Below are 25,842 nucleotides of genomic sequence, written 5' to 3'. Positions count from 1 at the left end.
CCCTCCATAAAGAGTACCTGTCACCACCTATTACTGTCACAAGGGATGTTTACATTCCTTGTGACAGCAATAAAAGTGATCAAAATAAAAAAATAAAAAAAACACAATTTAATATTATAAAAAAAAATAAAAAAAATAAGAAAACAAACATTTTTTTTTTTAAAGCACCCCTCTCCCCGATAGCTTGCGCAACAAAGAAAACGCATATGGAAGTCGCGCCCGCATATGAAAACGGTGTTCAAATCACACATGTGAGGTATCGCCGCGATCGTCAGAGCAAGAGCAATAATTCTAACACTAGACCTACTCTGTAACTCTAACCTGGTAACCGTAAAACAAGTTTAAAGCGTCGCCTATGGAGATTTTTAGGTACCGTAGTTAGTCGCAATTACAGGAGTGCGTTCAATTATAAAGCGCGACATGCTTTCTATCTATTTACTCGGCGTAACATCATCTTTCACATTATGCAAAAAAATTGGGCTCATTTTACTTTTTCATTTTTTTAAAATTCATGAAAGTAAATTTTTACCAAAAAGTTGTGTTTAAAACACCGCCGCATAAATACCGTGTGACATAAAATATTTCAAAAATCGCCATTTTATTCTCTAGATTCTCTGCTAAAAAATATATATAATGTTCGGGGGTTCTAAGTAATTTTCTAGCCAAAAATATGGATTTTAACACCAAATGTCAGAAATAGGCTTAGGCATGAAAGGGTTAAATAAACATGAAAACATCCAACGTAATTTTATATAGCACAATATTGCATTTTATTGCAATAAAGTCAAAGGGATAGCTGCTTGATCAAGAGAAACGGTGCATTCAAAATATCTCAAAACCTATGATCTGGGAAGGAGATGTAAGGAAATAGCATGAAAGCTTGGCAGGGAAAGAAAGCTAACCCAAGGAGAAATTTAGACAAACTGAAAAGTGTTAAATTAATGAGGAAAATTACTGGATTATATTCTTTAATTAAAAGTCTGGGGGTCTAAATTTCAGGAAATTGCTCTTGGTTATCAAAGAAATTTACCTTGTTTACATGACTTTGAAACCTGGCAAGTGATTTCAGTTTTGAAAAGTTACAATTAAATCTGGAAGGAAGGGTAGGACAAGGTTTGAGTCCTGAGGAAAGAAGTGCCCCAGAACAGTGGCAGTCTATTAGCCAGATTCAGAGAGAGTTACGTCGGCGTATCAGTAGATACGCCAACGTAACTCTGAATATGCGCCGTCGTAAATTTAAGCGTATTCTGGAAACCAGGTACGCTTAAATTAGGCTAAGATACGAGCGGCGTAAGTCTCCTACGCCGTCGTATCTTAGGGTGCAATATTTAGGCTGGCCGCTAGGTGGCGCTTCCGTTGAGTTCGGCGTAGAATATGCAAATGCCTAGATATGCCGATTCACGAACGTACATGCGCCCGTTGCAGTAAAGATACGCCGTTTACGTAAGGCGTTTTCCGGCGTAAAGTTATTCCAACAAATAGCTGGCCTAGTCAATGTTAAGTATGGCCGTCGTTCCCGCGTCAAAATTTGACATTTTTACGCTGTTTGCGTAAGTCGTCCGTGAATGGGGCTGGACGTAATTTACGTTCACGTCGAAACCAATACGTCCTTGCGGCGTACTTTGGAGCAATGCACACTGTGATATGTACACGGACAGCGCATGTGCCGTTCGTAAAAAATGTCAATCACGTCGGGTCACCATCCATTTACATAAAACACGCCCCCCTCATCCTCATTTGAATTAGGCGCGCTTACGACAGCCCCATTTACGCTACGCCGCCGTAACTTAGGAGGCAAGTGCTTTGTACAGCACTTGCCTCACTTACTTACGGCGGCGTAGCGTAAATATGATACGCTACGCCGCCGGCTAGATGCGCCGGCGTACCTGAATCTGGCTATAAATGTTGATCCAGTTTGGCGTGACTTCTTTTTATATTTTTAGGATAGTATATGTCCTGTTAAACATTGAAAGAAGGAGCATCAATAATCTTCAATACACTGATTACACGACCCTTTAGAAACCAAAGAAGGCTTAAAACATCTGATCAAAAGGATAAAAGAACAAAGTGAGCAATATGGCCTCTTCTTGAACATCAGAAAGACCAAGATCATGACCACTGCAAGGAATGTTTACATCAAAATAGCAAATGACGGTGAGAAGATCGAATGCGCGCAGAACTTCATTCTTCTGGGATAGAAGATTGATTGAAGTGGTGATTGTAGTCCAGAAATAAAGCACCTGTATCAAGCTGGGTAACTCAATTATGATAAGCATGAAAAGAATATGAAAAGCAAGCATGTTAGTCTGGCAACAACGTGTAGAATAATGGCCAGATTCAAGTAGGGAGCAGCATCTTTAAGGCGACGTAGCGTATCGTATTTACGCTACGCCGCCTTAAGTCAGAGAGGCAAGTACTGTATTCACAAAGTACTTGCCTCCTAACTTACGGCAGCGTAGCGTAAATGTGGCCGGCGTAAGCGCACCTAATTCAAATGAGGATGGGGGGGCATGTTTTATGTAAATTACTCGTGACCCGACGTGATTTACGTTTTTTACATATCCCAGTGTGCATTGCTCCAAAGTACGCCGCAAGGTCGTATTGGTTTCGACGTGAACGTAAATTACATCCAGCCCTATTCACGGACGACTTACGCAAACAACGTAAAATTTTCAAATTTAGTCGCGGGAACGACGGCCATACTTAACATTGACTAGGCCAGCTATTTGATGGAATAACTTTACGCCGAAAAACGCCTTACGTAAACGGCGTATCTTTACTGTGACGGGCGCACGTACGTTCGTGAATCGGCGTATCTAGGGATTTACATATTCTACGCCGAACTCAACGGAAGCGCCGCCTAGCGGCCAGCCTAAATATTGCACCCTAAGATACGACGGCGCAGGCTGTCGTATCTTAGATAGGTTTAAGTGTATCTCAGTTTGATAATACACTTAAACTTACGACGGCGCAGATTCAGAGTTACGTCGGCGTATCTACTGATACGCCGACGTAAATCTTTCTGAATCCAGCTATAATTCATGTTCCCCATAGCTACCAATGGTTGTGAAAGTTGGATCATGAAAAAAACGACAGGTGGAAAATGAACGTGCTTGAGCCATAGGTGTGCGCAGCCTATTGCATTAGGGTGTGCACCCCAAAGCTCAAACACACATTACCGATCACTCATGATGTTCATTCAGAAAGGGAAGAAGCCGGTAAATTACATATATACCGTCCCTTCCCCCACTCATCCTAAAACATCCCAGCAGCAACAGCTGGTGGGAGAGGACAGTGGTGGCCAGTAAGGCAGGGTGCAGTGGCACTGCTCCCCTATCCATACGTCTGGCCCCCTAATCTACATGCGAGGCGCCGGACCCATGGATTCAAATGGGGGTTTTTTTGTTTGTTTTTTGAAGTACGTGTATAGAGCCAAAGGTTTTAATAGGCTTCAAAAAAGGGTGGGCTATGGGCACAGAGCCCATCAAGTTGTGTGACAATAGTTAATGAATATTTGCTATTATCGTCCTGATTCTCCTCCTGGCCAATCAGGATGCGGGTCCTGAGACCCATCACCTGATTGGCCAAGAGGAGAAGCAAGCCCCTTGGCCGCATAGAAGGAGGAGACGCACTGCGGAAGTTGCTGTGATGCCAAGGAGGAGTAGATGCAGGGGACTGGAGGAAGCGCTAGACCTAGATGGGGTAAGTGTGGGGCTGGTGACTGACCAACCGGGGGGGTGGCTGTGGGTGCATTGTTTGCCGCCCACCCAAAAAAATATACCAACAGCTGCCACTCGTCTGGTAGAGGAGGGAAGGTGGCAGCTCTGCCGGGGGAAGAAGGGAGTAAACCAGGGCAGTAGGGGGAATCTGTGCTGCACAGGGTGATTAGGGTGTGCCTGGGCACACCTGGCACACCCTGTGCACACACCTATGATTTGAGTTATGGTGCTGGAGAAGGCTCTTGTGTATTTAATAGAACGCAAAGATACAGATGCATTAAATCCAGACATTTCACTGAATGGCAAGATTAAAAAAAGAAAAATTCATACTTACCTAATTCGGAAATGTCATGCTATCCAATTCAATAGAGAAGGTGATTGTGCTCTGATTTTAGTAACATTTAAAAGAAGCCGTATAAAATCAGGAAATGTTGAGCTACCCCATAGAAAAGATGAGAGTCGGTCACAACCGAACGGATAACGCACACACACATATCTATTGTGCATTTGAACTATCACCACTGACTGAACTGGATGTGGATATCTGACTCCTGCAATGATTCACTACACAATAATGTCATCACACACCGAGGAATAACATCATCACACATGATTTGGCTTTGACTGCATTTCTAAAACATTGTGTCAGTGCTTGATCAAAGATGTTTGTTAATACCCGCCTGGCTGTCCTGACCATGTTTGCCGGCCACAGACCTCCAGATTGTGGGATTCTGTTTGCTGGTTCTGTATTGCATTTAAATCTGAGAGCACTATTACCTCGGCCTGCACTAGCTGGCCTCACCCTGCTGTGACACAAAAGAAAGAAGCCAGTGGGATATTTGTCTACTAGCACATACACTTTAGTAACCGTACAGTAACTTTCTTTTAAATGAGAATTATAGCCAAAGCTATTTTGGCTGTACTTCTCTTATGGATCACAGGAGTGCAGTTCATTCTGCATTCCTGTGACCTGTTTTCAGCCAACAGCTCATCACTGTCAGCTGACGTCACTCAGCTGGTCCAGGTTTGGAAAGATGCTGACTTTACAGTCAGGATCCACCCAGTTGCCTGGACAGAATCATAAGATTATCAGCTCTCTGCTGAGGGATCAGAGGTTTTTGATCTCTCAGTTCTGAGTCTAACAAGCGGCTGGGAGAGATTCAGCAATGGATCATCAGATCACCGAAGCAGCAAATCTTAGAAGCAGCAGGGGACTGATGCAGCATCAAATCATTAGATCATCAGCTCTCTGCTCAGTGAAGACTAAGAAACGAGCGATCAGCAGTCTTTGATTGCTCAGTTCTCAGTCTAAGGCTCTATTCACATCTATGCGACAAAACGTCCGATGCTGGATGCTTCTGCCGCTAGAGGGGAGAATTCCCATTGCTGTCTATGGAGATGGTTCACATCTCATAGACGCCGAACGCCTGTCGCCTGAAAAAAAGTCCCGGACCCTTTTTTTCAGGCGACATTGGCGTTCGCCCATTGACAGCACTGGGAAGAATCTGAAAAAAAATTTAAATAAAAATAGATACACACTCGCGGCAAAATATACCACGTACGCCGTACGCCGCTGTCGCATAGATGTGAATGCAGCCTTAGAAGTAGCAGGGAACAGATATAGCATCAAATCATCAGATCATCAGCTCTCTGCTCAGTGAAGACTGATAACTGAGAGATCATCTGTTTTTGATTGCTCAATTCTCAGTCTTTGGCCCCATACACACGAGAGAATTTATCCGCGGATACGGTCCAGCGGACCGTTTCCACGGATAAATCCTCTCAAAGATTTCCGCAGATTTCTATGCGATGGAGTGTACACACCATCGCATTGAAATCCGCGCGGAAATCCTCTGGCGATGACGTGTCGCGCCGTCGCCGCGATTATGACGCGGCGACGGGCGCGACGCTGTCATATAAGGAATTCCACGCATGCGTCAAATCATTACGACGCGTGCGGGGAATCCCTTTGGATGGATGGATCCGGTGAGTCTGTACAGACGAGCGGATCCATCCGTTGGAATGGATTCCAGCAGATGGATTTGTTGTGCATGTCAGCAAATATCCGATCTGCTGGAATCCATCCCAGAGGAGATTTCTCCGCGGAAACAGATCCGCTGGCGTGTACACACCATAGGATCTATCCGCAGAAACCTATTTGCTGGGATTTATCTGCGGATGGATTCTATCGTGTGTATGGGGCCTTAGAAGCAGCAGGGGAAAGATGCAGCATTGAATCATCAGATTACAGGCTCTCTGCTCAGTGAAGACTGAGAACTGAGCGATCATCTGTTTTTGATTGCTCAGTTCTCAGTCTTAGAAGCTGGGGGGGGGGCAGATGCTGCATCCTCCTAGCTGAGTCTAAATGTTTATTTTTTTTAACCCCCTTAGCGGTATCCCCGAGCGTGACTCGGGGTGGTTTTTCAATGCTATTATCGGTATCCCCGAGTCATGCTCGGGGTAGATGTGCAGAGTGTGCAGTGGCGCGGCTTACCTGCTCGCTGAATCCACAGACAAGTTACTCACCATGTCCCTGGATCCTGCGATGCATTCACGCTGTGTGAGAGAGCGGGTCCTCGCTCGATTCACAGTGTCCCCGTGTGCCGCCGATCTCTGTTCCCTGCGACGTTACGACGCACGGGGGCGGAGAACGGCGCCAAAATCAAAAAAGTAAACAAACACATTACATACAGTATACTGTAATAAGATTACAGTACTGTATGTAAAAAATACACCCCCCTTGTCCCTAGTGGTCTGCCCAGTGTCCTGCATGTCATTTTATATAATAAAACTGTTCTTTCTGCCTGCAAACTGTAGATTGTCCATAGCAACCAAAAGTGTCCCTTTATGTCAAAAATGGTTTTAGAGCAGCTAGAAAACAGCGATAATAAATTATAATCACTTGCAGAATTGTGCGATAGCGATTTGTGGGGAAATTCGTCATAAAAAAATAAAAGTAATGACAGCGACAATTCTGCAACTGAGCAAATTTCAGTGATTTTGAGTTGATTACATTATTGAATAATTTTTATTATAATTATATTATTATTTGTTATAATTATTTCTAATTATTTATTATATTATAATTTATAATTTTGTTTTTAAAAAAATTTCATACCCGGGATGCCTACTAGACTCTTGTTGGTCAGATTTAAATTAGTTATTCCTAAGAATTGCAGGCCTACAGTATAAAATGCCAAATTTGTTTGCAAAATAATTGTACCGCTTTTGGTACGTAATTCCAGACAGAATCATACCGCCAGGGAGGTTAAAAAGCCTCACTTCTCTTTTAAGCCTGCAGCCTATTAGGTCTCAATAAAAAATATATATATATATAACTTGGACATTGATTAACCAATAATATATTGGATTGGGACACAATCCTCACACAACTCTTTCCAAGAAGAACATCCATTTAAAAAAAATAATCCAGGTGTTGTTAGTAGTATTTTTATGTAGTAAAACATAAATACTGGACTCGGATCCTGGGAGTTTTCTATTTAGCTGTAAAAATTAGTTTTGGGTAGACAAGCTCCAAAACTATTGCTTCAAGCTACACGTTTACTATAATTATTATTATTATTATTATTATTATTATTATTATTATACAGGATGTATATAGCACCAACAGTCTGCATAGCACTATACAATATAGTTACAAAACAATTCAATATATCAGGGCATTGGGGGCTGAGCGGCTGAGCTTACAATCTAACGCCATACAGGATTTTCTAAAATATGATAATGTCTTTAATTTTTTTTACAACATATGCGTGATAATCAATCATCTGCCAACATAGCATAATATTAATCCAAAATTCCTCATAATATAATTATATGTTGCATAACTAACTTTCTAAAGCACAATGTTTAGGACCATCCGAACGTAGGTGTTGAATATTCATTTCATTGTAATAACTCTATACTCTCTTCTAGTACTAGATAAAATAATAAAAAGGAACCAGTTCTCTAATATATGTGTTCTATCTTTCTTTAGAGCACTTGAGATAACCTTGAAAATAATGTGAATCTGATTAACATTCTTTGGTTTACAACATGAGCCGCAGTTCAGCTTTCTTTACATTGTGTCAACAAAGGCAGGATTTTTTTTCCACATATTATGGGGGCATGGAAACAAACACAGAACACAAAGGGCTATTAAGACCTGCTGATTTCAAGAATAGTCATTATCAATTGGTGTAATTTTCCAGAACAATGATTGTGGATTGCAATCGTATGGCAAGTTTGAATCACGAGTCAAGTACAATGAACTCAACCTCAACGAAAGAGAAATGAGCAGTGTGCGTAGATGATTTTCTTTGTCTGCAATTACAGAAATACTGCTGCTTTTATACAATAACCTAACACTTCTTGGCGAGCTTAAGGGGGACTAATAATTTTTCACGTTTTTTATTTATTTATTTTTAGTTTTTTTAGATATGTTATTTACAGCTAAGGTCAGACGGGCTGAGGTAACTGTTAGGGTCATGTGTGGATTCCAACACTAAGGTCTCATACACACGACCGAGTCTCTCGGCAAAAACCAGCAAGAAACTTGCTGGGAGATATTTTTTGCTGAGGAAACCGGTCGGGTGTACATTTTCGTTGAGGAAACTGTCGAGAAACTCGACGAGCCAAAAAGAGAGAAAGTTCTCTATTTCCTCGACGGGAATGGAGAAACTTGCCTCGACAGCCTAACAAGGAACTCGATGTGTTTCGCCCGTCAAGTTCCTCGGTCGTGTGTACGAGGCTTAAGACACCTATATGTAGTTCCCGCTTTTCTTCTAATTCAAAAAGGTATTCCCACTCATCCAGCTGCATTCTTCCAATCATAAATCTCACAGGAAGAATAGAATCCCCCTCCCCATGGCAAATCTAAAGCTATACTGATCCACTAGCATGTATACATTTACATAGGTGTGCGCAGCCTTTGGCATTAGGGTGTGCACCCCAAAGCTCAAACACACTCTACCGATCACTCACGTTGTTCATTTAGAAAAGGAAGGGGCCAGAAAATGGCATATTTAATGGCCCCTTCCCCCACTCATCCTAAAACATCCAAAGTAACAACCGGTGGGAGAGGAGGGAATTCGGCAATGCTGTGGGGGGAAGGAGGGAGCCAGGTCTGTTCTGCACAGGGTGATTAGGGTGTGCCTGGGCACACCTGGCACACCCTGTGCACACGCCTATTTACATTTATTTAAAGCATACGTTCACCTTTAGTAACATGTTACTAAAGCAGCAGTCCCACCCCCCCCCCCGATCCCTCATCGTACTAGAGTTGGGTGAACAGTTCAGCTCGGGTCGATCTTTGGTGTTTGCCCCATTCGGGGAACACCCAAGTTTGCAGGGTGTTCAGCAGGTGTTCCCCCCCGTCAAACACCCTGCATTGCACTGACTGCTGCACAGTGTATTCTTCACCCTGATTGGGCAAAGCTTTGCCCAATCAGAGCGCATAAAAATCTGGTTGTTAAGGAGCGGGACCAGGACCAGGACTAGCCAGGGTGTCCCAAGCAAACAATGAGTCATTAGCTGTCAAGAGGCTGCCCCACTGACAGCTGAATAAAAAAAAACATTTGCCATTGAAAAAAAAAACACAGTAAAAAATAATAAAAAATGGCATGGGGTCCCCTCCAGTCCATACCAAACTCTTAAGCCCTGTATACATGATCGGATATCTGATGGAATCTAATCCAATGGATTTTTCCGTCGGATATCTGATGAAGCTGACTTTCATCAGTCTTGCCTACACACCATCGGTCAAAAACACAACCGTGTCCAAACACGGTGACATAAAACACAACGACGTGCTGAGAAAAATTAAGTTCAATGCTTCTGAGCATGCGTTGACTTGATTCTGAGCATGCATGGATTTTTGACCGATGGACTTCCACACAGATGATCGTTTTTTTCTATTGGTTTTTTATCCATAGGAAAAATTTAAACATGTTCTATTTTTTTTCACCGATGGAAAACAAACCGATGGGGCCCACACACGTTCGGTTTGACCGATGAAAACAGTCCATCTGTCTGTTTTCATCAGACAAACCGATCGTGTGTAATGGGCATTTTTATTGTTACAATTTAACCATCATTAAAATCACTGCTACTGAAAAAACAATAATTTTCGAAATACCCGGACCCCCATACCCCTTTTATGGTGAATGACATGCATTCAAAATGGGCACTTTTGATTTTTCTTGCTCGGCTTCCATAGACTTCAAAGGGGTTCGCCATTCGGGTCAGAACTTTTCCCCTGTTCAGAAGTTCTGCTGTGAGCCGAACAGGGGGGTAGTTCGGCTCATCTCTAATTGTGACAGCAGGAGGGGGATCCTCTTCACCTGCTGTCACAATTTAAAAATAGCATGGCTGTGTGGGGCTCCGCCAACATGGCTGCCTCATTCATTCACAACCTATAACCAAGGCAGACAGCTTGTATTTTTTTTTATAAATCTGAATGTATTCTTTAAAGCTAAGCTGAAATCTGGCCAGGGAAGCCCAACCCCCCCCCAATGACACCCCACCCTCTCTTTAATTGATTGCCCCATGAAATGGGGGTGTCATTCTCACTAAGCCTATATTCCCCATATATTCACCTAAATACAAGGTTGCATAACTCTCTGGGTACCGCTTCTTCTTTACATTCCAAGTGGAAGGGTCCACCTTTTGAGTGTCCATGTCTCTGCTTGGTGATATGGACACTTCCCGTTTCTCACAACATCCTAAACACTTCTACTGAAGTATGGGACCGAACTGCAGAGGTGGATCACTGGTCTTCATTCCTGAAAAAGTTCCACAGATGGTTAAGTGATGTTTTTAAAATGAATAGGTGGGAGGAAAGGAGGGATTTCTTATTTCACCCATAGATTGACTTTAATTGCCTATGCATAAAAATGATTTAAGGATCCCTCAACATAAAGTGATATGGGATTGTGCCCCTTGATCTGAAGAGACTGATGGGACAACTATTTTGTTGACAATAGCCACTTTCTTCCATTCTGCAATATAAAGTTTGAACTCGATAGATATGTAGTTATTACAAAATTACATAGGAGTCATAACTTAGAGGAGTACATAACAAAATTACATTCCCTGGGCTCCTATAGGAGTCATAACTTAGTAGTATATAACAAAATTACATTTTTGTCATCTACATGCCAATCATTGTATAAAGCTAACCGCTCGCAACTCCTGGTGTCTTTTGAAATACAGCATCCTCAGGACTCGGCACAAGCGCTGAGCTGTGAGAGCTGTGAATCTTCAAAATAATATACAGAAGGGCTCCTGAAGTTATACTTATAACTTTTATATCCACTGCAACAACTGACTCCCTAATTTACTGCTTTATAGCCTACAGCATAATCTGCATCAGATACTAGCAGCTGTGTACAAAATCAGGTTTCCATGGTCTTTGTTGAGCGTCTCCTAGCTGCTGTCAGTCAACCTGCCACATGGATAAGATGGCACCATCACTTATCTGTTGGGGTGTTACGAGTCATAAAATTAGTAACATGTGCATTAACAGCTTAACACCCGGACCATATTGCTAGTCAAAGACCAGAGCACTTTTTGCGATTCGGCACTGCGCCGCTTTAACTGACAATTGCGCGGTCGTGCGACGTGGCTCCCAAACAAAATAGGCGTCCTTTTTTCCCCACAAATAGAGCTTTATTTTGGTGGTATTTGATCACCTCTGTGGTTTTTAGTTTTTGCGCTATAAATAAAAATAAAGCAACAATTTTGAAAAAAATGAATATTTTTTACTTTTTGCTATAATAAATATTCCCAAAAAATATATAAAAAAACATTTTTTTTCCTCAGTTTAGGCCGATACGTATTCTTCTACATATTTTTCGTAAAAAAAAATCGCAATAAGCGTTTATTGATTGGTTTGCGCAAAAGTTATAGCGTTTACAAAATTGGGGGTATTTTTATGGCATTTTTATTAATATCTTTTTTTTACTAGTAATGGCGGCGATCAGCGAATTCTTTTTCAGTACTGCGACATTATGGCGGACACTTCGGACACTTTTGACACATTTTTGGGACCATTGGCATTTTTATAGCGATCCGTGCTATAAAAATGCATTGTATTACTATAAAAATGCCACTGGCAGTGAAGGGGTTAACACTAGGGGGCGGGGAAGGGGTTAAGTATGTTCCCTGGGTGTGTTATAACTGTAGGGGGGGTGGACTGACATGGGGAAATGACTGATCGCTGTTCATACATTGTATGAACAGAAGATCAGCATTTCTCTTCCTGACAGGACCGGGAGCTGTGTGTTTACACACACAGTTCCCAGTCCCCGCTCTGTAACGAGCAATCACGTGTGACCGGCGGCAATTGCGCGCACGGGAGTCGGGGGAGAGCGGGGGGCATGCGCCCCTAGTGGCCTGCGCCTCTAGTGGCCTGCGTGAGAACCAACGTATAGTTATGGGCTCTTGCGCAGGGGAGCCGACCTGCCGTTGTTAAACGGCGGCTTGTCGGCAACCAGTTAAAGTGAAAATAAAGCTAGATGGGGTAGAGGGGGTAATAGGAGTAATTGTCAAAATGTACGAGTATGCACAAGGTGGAGCTGTGCACCTACAGAAAAAAAATCAGGTGTTGAATTTTCATTATCGAACATCCTTGAGAATGAGCACTCAACAATTATGTTGATTTTTTATACTTATACTTTTATACTTATAATATTCTTTGAAAAATGCACCAATAGATGGTAAAACATATAGCTAGGTAAGAGTAACCCAAAACTCAGGCAGAAAGATATCGCTATTTGTGCATCCATGACAAGCAAAGGGACTGACCCATCCCACTTGGCTCCATCAAAATCTAACATACCACTGTAGGTTGGACTGACCTTTTACTAGCCTGTTGTATCTCCTAAGACAGGGATCTCTAAACTACAGCCCTCCAGCTGTTGCGGAACTACACGTCCCATGAGGCATTGTAAAACTCTGACATTCACAGACATGTCTAGGCATGATGGGAAATGTAGTTCCTGAACAACTGGAGGGCCAAAGTTTGGAGACCCCCTTTCTAAGGCCCCGTACACACATCCGAGAAACTCGACGGGCAAAACACATTGTTTTGCTCGTCGAGTTCCTTGTGAAGCCGCCGAGGAACTCGCCGAGCCAACTTTTCCCATTGACTAACGAGGAAATAGAGAACATGTTCTCTTTTTGGCCCGACGAGATCCTCGTCGGTTTCCCCGGTGAAAATTGTACACACGACCCGTTTTCTCGGCAGAATACGTCTGCCATCGAGTTTCTGGCTGAATTCTGCAGAGAAAACCGGTCGTGTGTACGGGGCCTCAGCCATTTATTGGAGACCACTGTTCTATCTGCCCACAGCAACAATGCGTTCTTGACTTTTCAGGGACAATACAGTGAAACCTCATATTGCGAGTAACGCGGTTAATGAGCGTTTCGCAATACGAGCAATTTGTTTTATAAATCCTGACCTGGTTTGCGAGTGTTGTCTCCCAAAATGAGCAGGATTCAAGCCACAGCGGTCTCCAATACCGCATTTGGCCGGAGCCGAGCAGAGTCAATCGTAGCCGTTTGGAAATACTCGGAAATACTCTGTTCCCGAGGCTTTCCGAGGGTTTTCTAGTTCAGCCTAGCTGTTCTGAGTATTTCCAAGGCTCTCCGGTGCCCCCCACCTCTGGCCACATGCAGTATTGCATGCCATAGAAGTCAATGCGGAACAAATTATTTTCGTTTTCATTGACTTCTTTGGGGAAACTCACTTTGAAATGCGAGTGCTTTGGATTACAAGCATTCTCCTGGAACAGATTATGCTTGTAATCCAAGGTTCCACTGTATTTAAAAATAAAATGGATTTTCTGATTGGTTATTATATAGGGCAAAAACAAATGAGGCCCTTTTGTCTGTGAGGGCCAATGATGAGAATAGCTCTCTTTTCTTGAAGTGGATGTAAACCCCAATTTTTTTTTTTATGTCACAATGTAGAGAATGAGATTTCCTATTATCTGTGCCCAGTCTTGCCACACAGAGTTAATCTAGCTCTGAGCAATCCACTTTTATTGTTCAGTGAAAATTAACAGACTTCCAAATAAAAACCTGTCTAAATAAAAAGTCCTTTCCGTCCCCTTGCTTCGAGTGACAGGGTTTTTACATATCTCGTGCACTAGTTTGGACACATGCACATTCCTGGATGTTTATCATAATATGGGGGGTGATTCACAGTTCATTGTGGGAGGTAATGTATGTCACTCGAAGCAAGGGGACAGAAAGGACTTTTTATTTAGACAGGTTTTTATCTGGAAGTCTGGAAAAAGAGGGGGACCGGGAATAGAGAGGTAGCGGCTGCTAGTACTGCAAACCCACACCAACTATCACCCAGGCAAAAATGTATGAATGGACTTTCAAACTTTTGATCTCTCAAAGTGTATTACTATCTTTTGTCCTGATGTTTTATGTTTGCTAGTTTTTGATGACTTGTCATCTATTGTACAGACTAACTCCCGAAGAAGCGGTCATCCGTGAAACCGGTAGAGGTTCTCCTATGACTCCACCTCACAATCCCAGATACCCCACGGTTTTTCCGTCTGTAAATTCTATTGCTGTATCTTAAGTGAGGTTGATGGTCCTAGTTCTGTTTTTTATAAAAAAAACTGTATGGGGCAGATCCTCGTACAATTGCATGGGCGCAACGTATGTGAGAGACGCTACGCCGCTGTAACGTACTTTTTTAATCTTTGAATCCAGAAAGAATTCGCGCCGTAAGTTACAGTGGCGTAGTGTATCTCTCGCGGTGTAACGGCGTGTAATTCAAATCGGCGAGTATGGGGCGTGTTTCATTTAAATGAAGCGCATCCCCGCGCCGAAGGAACGGCGCATGCGCCGTTCCTAAATTTCCCGACGTGCATTACGCTAAATGACGTTGCAAGGACGTCATTGTTTTGACGTGGACATAAAGTACGTCCAGCCCCATTCATGGACGACTTACGCAAACAAAATAAAATATTTTCAAATTCGAAGCGGGAACGACGGCCATACTTAACTTTGCGTACGCCACCAAATAGCAGCTTTAACTATACGCCGAAAAAAGCCGAACAGAAACAACGTAAAATAATGCGACGGCCGCTTTGTGGATCGTCGGAAATAGCTAATTTGCATACTCAACGCGGAATACGACTGGAACGCCACCCAGCGAACGCCGAAGAATTGCATCTAAGATCCGAAGGCGTACGAAGATGTACGCCTGTCGGATCTAACCCAGATGCCGTCGTATCTTGTTTTGAGGATTCAAAACAAAGATACGACGCAGGAAATTTGAAAGTACGCTGGCGTATCACTAGATACACCGGCGTACTCTCTTTGTGGATCTGCCACTATGTTTTTATGTATAATAAATGAATTTTTTACTACATTGATTCATGTTATCATTCCCGAGAAAGTCCATTCATACATTTTTGCCTAGGTGATAGTTGGTGTGGGTTTGCGGTACTAGCAGCCGCTACCTCTCTATTCCTGGTCCCCCCTCTTTTTCATAACTAATTCAGGTTGATGGTACATTTTATTTTGATTTACCTAATCCAACCTGAGGCTATACTCAAAATTTATGCTTATCTGGAAGTCTGTTAATTTTCACTGAACAATAAAAGAGGATTGCTCAGAGCTGGATTAACTCTGTGTGGCAAGACTGGGCACAGAAGCTAGGAAATCTTATTATCCACATTGTGACATCAAAAAATAAATAAAACATTTTGGGTTTATGTCCACTTTAAAGCCTGTTCACCCAAAGGGATAATAATTAGGCTACATCTGTTTTACATATATCATCTACAAGATATCATTTGTCACATTTACTGCACAGAAGAAAGAAAAAAATACACAACAAATGTATTTTTAATAAGGCTCTGAAGATCCAATAGCAATTAGAAATTGTCCTACCAAAAGTTTCTGTTACATACTCATTTTCATAACTTATTGATGCATACAATTAGCAAAGTTTTTACAGTAGACGTTATTAGGATAGTGGTGCCAAACGCTTGATCAATTAACATTCCTAATCCCATTATGTTAACGTTTAATTGATATCTAATTAACTTGTATGGGGATTTCAATACATGGCAATTTAAAAATGTACACTTCCTTTTCAAGGTTAATGTACTAATTGGAATCAAATTGAGCATCGCTTGCTGTAGTAGTTTCAAAGTAATTATGTGACTATTAGATTTATCCCTCAAACGCTCAGTAAGTTATCATTTAACAATCAATTTATACAATTAAAAGAAGCAATTTTGCTGCCAACCCAAAAGCTGAGTTTTAAAAAAGAGACGATGAAACTTTTACAAGTGGCACGTCGATGTGCTACAGATACCGCAAATCAAACGTACAGCCAACTTAATTATGGAGGAAATAACATTTTAGTGAGATTCATCAATATTTCTCCATTAAATTATGTCATCTATTAAAGGGTAAATTGATTGTTCTAATAAATATTTTAAAATTACAATAGCAATAGCTGTAATACTTTAGTGCGCTGAATCGCCCAAGCAATAAACAATACCCATTAAAATATAATTGCAAATAAAATGAAAATAATTAAGAAAGTCACATGGTGCCTTAAGTCTGGTGCCTACGCAATCCAAAAGAGGTTCTGGATTTAAATTCCTAATTATTATTATTTTTTTTTTATTTTTTTTTTTAAGAAATAAGACTTTATTAGAAATGAACAAATTGATATAGGCCATAACGTTATTAAGAAAAACAAATCTGCCGTAACGATTTCATTGAATGAAAACTTGTTATTCATTTATAATATAATTAATATACAAAGGTCTGGTGCTTTTATAAAAATGTTTTTATCTGTGAATATCATTTTTTAGATGAAGTGTGCAATGATAGGTCATCAAGTAAGTTGACATATTATTTTAATATTATTGCAGAATTAATATTTGCATGATAGGTCGTTTTGCATATTAAACACCAGAGAGTTTTTAAAAGACCTAAAAAACAAAATGTTCTGTGGGAAAACAGAAGAGTTACAAATATATTTTACATATACTGTATTTATTGGCGTATAACACTCACTTTTTTACCCTGAAATTAGAGGGTAAACTGTGCCTGCGTGTTATATGCAGGGGGCTGTGGATTTTTTTTTTCCTGAAACTTGCCTCTTAAAGTTAGAGTGCGTGTTATACGCCGATAAATACGGTATTTGTAATCTCGATCTTGGTCCTGTGGAATCCTCAGAAGGTTGCTAGGGGTTCCTTAACCACTTGACCTCCAGAAGATTTACCCCCATTCATGACCAGACTATTTTGATAAGGCACTGCCTTACTTTAACTGACAATTGTGCAGTCGTGCGACGTTGTATCCAAATAAAATATACGTCCTTTTCTTTTCACAAAAAAGAGCTTTCTTTTGGTGGTTTTTAATTACCCCTGAAATTTTTTATTTTTTTGTTCACTATAAACAAAAAAAAATGACAATTGTGAAAAAGAAACAATATTTTTTACTTTCTGCTTAAAAAAAAAAAAATCCAATAATTTTTTTTGGAAAAAATCAATTTCTTTTCATTATTTTTGGCCAATATGTATTCTGCTACATATTTTTGGTAAAAAAAAAATTCCAATAAGCATAAATTGATTGATTTGCACAAAAGCTATAGCATCTACAAACAATGGGATATTTTTGTTTATTTTTATTTTTTACTATTAATGGCGTCGCTCAGAGACTTATATCAGGACTGCGATATTGCGGCGGACATTCTAACAATAACTGAGGCCTCGTACACACGACCGAGTTTCTCGGCGAAAACCAGCAAGAAACTTGCTGTGTTTGTTTTTTTTTGACGAGGAAACCGGTCGTGTGTACATTTTTCGACGAGGAAACTGTCGAGTGTAGTAATATTAATAGAGATGTCTAGGTATTTAAAATATTGTGGTATATGTAAGGCACAGTATATATAGTGTTACATACAGGCATTCAAGGTTAGACATTAAAGGGTGTTTGCTGACCAAATCTTGTGGCCAAACGACACGTATCAAAAGGTACAGAGGACCCTTTGATGTGTTAATCTTATCTAAGACTAGTTGTGTGAGATGGCCTGGTACTTCCTTACATAAGGAAGTATTTATTGATGGTAATTTGACTTGGGGAAGTTTTCATTCAAGGAAACAGTTGATTGACCTGAAGGAACCCCTCCCTTTTGAGTGTGAGACCAGTATTTGAGGCAGTCAAGCTGGCATTCATTTTTAGTGTAGTTTTGTCACTCTATGATGAATATAGCACAGGTCTAGGAAAAGATGGGATTCTGAAATACTCTGTTGGATTCTTGTATCGTCTGTGGACTTTGGACTTTGTATGTTACTGGAAGTTAATTAAATTTGCGTTCTCTGGAGAACCTGTGTTGCTGCGAAACAACTTAATTTATGGTCATCATACTAACATCTAAGATATCAATTATCTAACCGGCGTACTGGGAACTGTACACATTCTAGATCACTATATCGAGAAACTTGACAAGCCAAAAAGAGAGCATGTTCTCTTTTTCCTCGATGGGAATGGAGAAAATTGGCACGTCGAGTTCCTCGACAGCCTAACAAGGAACTCGACGAGCAAAACGATGTGTTTCGCCCATCGAGTTCCTCGGTCGTGTGTACGAGGCCTGACACTTTTCATACTTTTTGTGGACCAGTAACAGTAATACAGTGATCAGTGCTAAAAAACATGCAGTCACTGTACTAATGACACTGGAAAGCCTCAGGGTTGATCAAAGGGTTAAATGTGTGCATAGCCAGTGTTTATGTGTACTGTGGGAGGTGCTTTACAGGGGCACAAATTCCATCCCTTCCCTCCTGTCAGTAAAAAAGATCTTCCTTGTTTACATAGGCAAATCACCATTTTGTATCTCTGCCTGATGATCAATGGGTGCCAGTAGACATTGAGTCTGCAGTATCTGCCGAACAGCTCCTGCTGTGCGTAAACACAGAGGGAGCGAGCTGCCGTCGGAGCACATGTGCGCCCCCTACCCAGAAGAGTCGGATCATGTATATATACGTGATCCGGCGCAGAGGTGCCTCCCTGTGGCAGTAAAACTGCTATTGGAAAGACTTTAGGTGGTTAAAGCAAACCATCAGAAAATGTGTTCACGCATCATGCTGGGTCAGCATCTCCTGGCTGGATTGAGATGTTGGCTCAGAGGGGACACATTTGGGTAAATTTCCTGTCTGTTTGTTTTCCCTCCACATTGGCCACAGCAGAGGGCCAATCAGAAGCAACTAGAGGGGCATCATGGGAAATGTAGTCCCTGAGATAGGTAGCCCAATTGTTCTCAGTAGGGAGCAGACTACAGTCCCCAGCATGCACTCTGCTGAGGTGAAAAAGAAAACCCGGAAACAAGAGGAGACATGGAAAACGAAAAAGAGGACTGTGCTGGGGGAACTAATAGCCCCAGCACCACCAGAGAGAGACACACTGTACGGCACCACTAGAGATAGAAACGCTGTACCATACAACCAGAGAGAGACGCGCTGTACCGCACCACCAGAGAGAGACACGATGTACCGCACCACCAGAGAGAGAGCCACACTGTACCCGCACCAGCAGAGGGAGCCACACTGTACCCACACCACCAGAGAGAGCCACGCTGTACCCACACCACCAGAGATAGATGCACGCTGTACCACACCACCAGAGAGAGAGAGCCACGCTGTACCGCACCACCAGAAAGAGAGCAGGTCAGTGTCACTGGGAAGTGTGAGCACAATATGAGACAGACAGTACTGGCATTGTATGGCCTCAGTAGTACTGGGAAACTGTAATATAAAGGGGACTGCACTGTAAAGGGGCACTGTAATCATTGCAGTGTCCCTTTTTAGTGCAGTTCCCTTTATATCACAGTGTCCCTGCACATTACAGTGAGGAGGACCGACACCAGCCATCTGCATAAAGTACAGAATCATGTCCAATCTTCACAGAAAAGTGCAAATAACAGTGGCATCAATAATAAGGCCCCTTTCACATTGGGCATTGGAGGTGCGGTGACGGTATCGCGAATTTAACCCCCGCTAGCAGCCGATAAAGGGTTAATACCGCCCGCAATGCGCCTCTGTAGAGGCGCATTGCGGGCGGTATTACCGCGGTTTCCCATTGATTTAAATGGGAAGGCGCGGTATAGGAGCAGAAAACACCCCGCTCCTATACCGCTCCAAAGATGCGGCTAGCAGGACTTTTGGAGTGGTCCTTCTAGCGCACCGCTTCAGTGTGAAAGCCTTTGGGCTTTCACATTGAAGCCTGCAGGGCACAATTTTTTCATGCGGTATAGCAGCTCTATTTTTAGCGCTGTACCGCATAAAAAACGCCTCAATGTGAAAGGGGCCTAACTCTTCCAAAAGATGTGTGCAAAAAAAGTTTCCTTTAGGAGATAAAGTGCAAAATGCGGCAAAAAAATATATTAAGGAATATAAATATATATATATATATAGGAAAAAAACGTGTTCATTTGTGAAAAAAGTTCATCAAATAAAGTGCAAGTGCCGCCCATCAGTGTCACCCATCAGTGCCACCTCTCAGTGCCACCTCTCAGTGCCCACCAGTGGCACCTATCAGTGCCCATTGGTGCCAAATTATCAGTGCCTATGAGTCTATCAGTGCCCATCAGCGCACATCAATCATAGAGAAGAATTACTTGTTTGAAATTTTTTATAACAAACTAAAAAACTATTTATTTTTTTTCGGTCTTTTTTCTTATTTTTTTTGCAAAAAAAACAAGCAGTGATTAAATACCACCAAAGGAAAGCTCTATTTGTGTGAAAAAAAATGATAAAAAAAAGTATTTGGGTACAGTGTTGCATGACCGCGCAATTGTCATTCAAAGAGAGACATAGCTGAAAGCTGAAAATTGGCCTGGGCAGGAAGGGGGTGAAAGTGCCCAGTAAGGAAGTGGCTAAATAGCATTTTCAATTTGTGGTTTTCAGTTCCAGTTAAGTTCCACTTTAAGTGTTCGTATTTAATCTTGAAACAATGTCATTGCCCATTATCTTCTGTCACTATGGGCAATATGCATGTAGCAAACAAACCCCTTATTACAGATGTTTTAAGAAACTGGGATTTAAAATACTGTCGTTTTATTCTTCAATTTACTTTGTATTTATTCAATCTTTATTTTTTACTTTAACTTGGCATGCTCAGACCTGGGCTATAATTTCGTTCGAATTGACGAGCACTTTCCATTGTTTTTACCCTCTGAAATCACCTTTGCGTAGTTATAATTTTCCTCTGAAAAGCATTTACAGGTAAGCAATAAGCATTCCTTCCCTCAAAGTCACACGAGTATCCTGTCCGTTCATTTACAAAACGCTCTTTCTTAACAAAATATCGCAAGCAGGTTGTCTAGGTAACCAGAAATATATCATAGTAAAGCTTTCCAACAAACAGCGCTCATGATTATGTGAATATAAAGGATGCTAAGGAAACAATTTCATCAAACAAAACAATTTCTGTCCATCTTTATTTTACAAGTGATAGATGGCGCAAATCCAGTATTGTTTTGAGTAAAATGTTTCATTGTATTGTCAAGTCAATTTTCAATTTTATTCTTTGCTTCTGGACATGCCAATAAAAAAACAAATACAGTGAATATTTTATACAGATCGCTTTTGTTTAGGGAGAAAAAGGCGCATTTCACATTGTGACAGCGCGCTACGAAGGAAGTCGGTTAAAGGAAACTGTCAAAATCAAACAGCCCGATTTTTCCACCTCTCTCAAACGTTATACTTATTATACAATGTGCAATTTATATGAGATTACCCAAATCCTCTTTATACTAGCTGCAATCTCAAATAATTCTGGCAGTATGAGCGACTCCATTGTCTGCCTGAAGCCCAACACAACTTTCTAAAGCCTCGTACACACGGTCGGACATCAAACAAACTTTCCCTTGGATTTTTGTCCGAAGGGAGTTGTCCGGTCACACCCATAGCATGCACACGCTCTGACTTTTCTGCAAACTTTTCTAAAACTTTCCCAACATCACATGGTTTTTCTGCTCTTTTCTGCTCTTTACCGCCACCCTTTGTTAACTTCTGCTATTGTTGATAAAGTTGACGAGTTCAGGGAATCCCCAGAAACCCTGAAAGCCGACAGACAATGAGTTGGGGGTTCACAAAGGGAAAATCCTAGAAAATACCTGGTTACCCAAAAGGGCGTATCAAAGGTAATAAAGTGGGGGTCCCAGGACTGGTAGTCCCGTAAGATGAAAACGCACAAAGCGTTTACTGGTGAATGTGGGATAGTAAACAGCCACGTGAAGCTTAAGTGAAACAAATTTACCGGTTCACTGGTTCAGAGGCAGCATTACTACTTGTATGTACATGGTGATGCACATGTCCTGGGACCCTGGCTCAAATGCTAATGTGGCTGTTTACTATCCCACATTCACCAGTAAACGCTTTGTGCGTTCTCATCTTACGGGACTACCAGTCCTGGGACCCCTACTTTATTACCTTGATACGCCCTTTTGGGTAACCAGGTCTTTTCTAGGATTTTCCTTTTGTGAACCCACAATTATTGGTCGCTCTAGGACCAATAAACTTATTTTTTCTCGGCTCGTCGTAGTGTTGTACGTCACTGCGTTCTTAACTGTCGGAATTTAGTGTGACAGTGTGCATGCAAGACAGCTTGACCGGAATTCCGTCTGAAGAATCCGTCAGAGTTTATCCTGGTGGAAAATCAGATCGTGTGTACGCGGCATTACCCTATTTCTAGTACTGTCCCCTGTATACTCACCTACACTGTCCTCTCCTGGGTTGAATGATGGCCATGGGATTCAATTTTCTTTGTCTCTGTGCAGGAGGTCATGGACCTTCCCCATAGCAGGCGTCAACACACAACCTGCACTCATATACAGCAAGGCTAAAGCCCCATATACACGACCGCATTTCCATCGGACAAAGCTGTGGAATTTTGTCCGAAGGGCGTTGACCGTGAACTTGTTCTGCATACAGACAGCAAAACTTTGTCAGCCGACAAAAACGAAGCGCTACACCTCAAAAACGAAGCGCTACACCTCTACCTCCCAACAAATACAAAATGACATGGTTTTTCAGATCTTTAGCGCCACCCCTTGGGCAACTTCTGCTAATGTTGTGTTATGGTTAGCATTGCTTCTGAGCATGGGTGGTTGTCCTTTGGAGTTTTGTCTGAAGGAATTCTGTACACACGATCAGATAATCCGACGTCACACATTTTTTGTCTGACAATTTGAAAGCATGCTATCCAACATTTGTTGTCGGAAAATCCTACAACAATTGTCCGATGGAGCATACAAATGGTCGGATTTTCCGACAAAACCCTGCCATCACACATTTGTTGTCGGAAAATCCGATCGTGTGTATGAGGCTTTAGAAAGATACACTGCATAACTGAAAACTGCCCAACAATGGAGAAGAGGTGAAGTGGACCCCGTGGTGTTATGGAATTGGCCTAAAGAAAGCTGAAAATGGCGAGCAAAGAAATAAATAAATATGTGAGGTTAAGGGTCAAGAGGGGCATAAGTGGAGTTGTATTTTAAATAGACAATGTCACCATGCCTATCAAGGGCAAAGCTCTGGGGAAAATTCCCTTGCAAAGAGCATCTTCCCAAGCAAATTGCCTATAGTAAATCAATATTTGCCTGTAGTAAATTCACCAATTTTTTTGCAAAGGACATCCTTTGACAGCTCATACTTCACATAGCTGCACTCCCTAACAAATCCTTGTTCCTATACAGCTAGTGCTGAAATGGGTAGTATCAGCAACTCCAGGGAGGAATGAAATCATCCACACAATTAAGTGGCAGTGCCCAGGTCTAGCAAGTCATATGCTCTACCATAGCAGGAGAGACCAGGTATTCTTAGAAGCACCTTTTTATTTTATGGGGGCCTCTGCTGATCACACACTGGGTCCATTTTGGGACTCATCCTCTTCAGCAGACCTGATCGCAGCCTAGCACAGTACAAGAATCTACAGAAAAGTACAACTAGCATCAAGTGCAACTACCCACATTCTGCATGGAGACAGTGATATTCTCCACCTGTGCTAAAATAAGTTGCTTGACCATAGAATAGGTATCCAGCAGCCTGAATGTGAACATAGCTTACTACACTTTTTGCATAATATGACAGAACCGCTTTGACACCCCGCTTGGGTGACTCCTTCCGCCAAACAGTGCCTCTTGTTCTCCAAACCATTCCGAGCAAACCGAGGGCTCATACAAGCCTTTTTTACCAAGACAATATGTTGAGATTGAACAGAAATACAGGTTTTTATATACTTCAAATGTAGGTCAGTCACACCATGAACAATAGAACCAAATATTTACCCAAAACATCACACAATGGTTAGATAAAGAGGTAGAGCTGACACAAGCCTAATCCCATTGTAGATGCCTTCAAGGGTTAGCCAAGTTAGTCAATAGACAGAAACAATAGATGACTTAATTAACAATGGGAACACACACAATGGGAAATACCTACTTAATAACAAACAAATTACAAACCCCACCCCACCCCACCTCAGACTATCCGTTACAAGTCTACAACAGTCTATGAGAAAAACTACTACAATATTCCAGCATTCTAAAAAGACATATTGTTGATAAATATTTCTGTCCCAAGTGAAGGAGCCTCTCCAACCCAGTCTGAGGAGGGCCACCACATTCCCTCTGACCATGAACCTGTACAGGATTAATATTACACCTATCCATCCACTCCAGAAGGGAAGCTTTATTGTCCTAATTCAGAGAAGTAACCCAAGCCTTGCTCTCAGTATCCATTATGTTGTTGTCCATCATATAAAATGATCTGCTCTTTCCATGGGCCATAATCAGTGGGTAGGAGGCTTGCCCATGTCCTGCATGGGTCTGCCACACATACTTTTCATACACTTTTTCATTATTTTTATTTTTTTTAAAGTGATGCTTAACCTTTTTGATTTAAGGAGCTAAAAATCCAATAAATGAAAGGGGAGAAACAGGGATTGTAAGGCTGAGGAACAAAAGTCTAGATCAGTGATGGCAAACCTTGGCACCCCAGATGTTTTGGAACTACATTTCCCATGATGCTCATGCACTCTGCAGTGTAGTTGAGTATCATGGGAAACGTAGTTCCAAAACATCTGGGGTGCCAAGGTTCGCCATCACTGGTCTAGATGATGCTGAACATTCTTCAGCTAGGAGAGGTGGCGGGCTAAAACCTCAGCTGTGACTGATAGTTTATAGCTCATAGTGTGCAATGAAATCTGAATAAACAATTTAAGTACATAGGAGAAGGCTGTACAACTGTGCAAGAAGTTCAGTTTTAACATACACTGTATTCATGTTTTGTACACGCACTGTACTGTTTGACAGTTCGGCCTGTTACACTATACTCACATTACATAAAGTGCAATAATAAATTGCCCATATAACAATCTGCATATCCCATGCCATCCATAAAGGACAAATAAATTGTAATTGCTTTGACAAAATCAGGATCCAATATCCAAACTCGGTTTGGAGAATTTTCATCATTATCCCTTAGCACTGTCATACAAGTAAGCCATTGGTATTTATGTGTCACTCACAGTCATTTGCGACTAAGTAGTTTATACCACAAGATCTTCATTCCTGCTCCACTTTCTGCCTCCTAATGTGTTTTGATACAGTTTTATGAGTCACTTTAGTGCAGTAGGTTCTGTTGCGATTATGATCACAAATCATACGAGACATATTGAAATAGAAAATAATACCCAAGATTCTCCTACTCCACATCAACGGCAAAAACTGAGCTTTTTAAATTGTTCTTCTAATATGCTATTTGTTGTATTAGTTTTAGACTTAATAACCAACTTCTCTTAGTTTGCTTCCAGCAAATGCAATAGTGTATTAACTGTGTTTTTGCTTGTTTTTTTATTTTTTTATTTTTTATTTGTGTCTTGTTTACGATCACCCGCTGTCTTTGGAAGCCTAATCGCAATATCTAACCAGCTACAATTATTGTTTAATTTGAAAGAAACGTCACTGCAATTTGGCAAGCGAAAGTTAAAAAAAAAAGTTCTTTCAAGCATAATAAACATCTGAAATGGATGGAACAGTGCTGAAAACATAAATTAAATCAACAACATTCTCGTT

The sequence above is a fragment of the Rana temporaria genome, chromosome 11 (genome assembly GCF_905171775.1).
Source record: "Rana temporaria chromosome 11, aRanTem1.1, whole genome shotgun sequence".
Taxonomy (NCBI): Eukaryota; Metazoa; Chordata; class Amphibia; order Anura; family Ranidae; genus Rana; species Rana temporaria.
Note: the sequence above shows the minus strand (reverse complement) of the source record.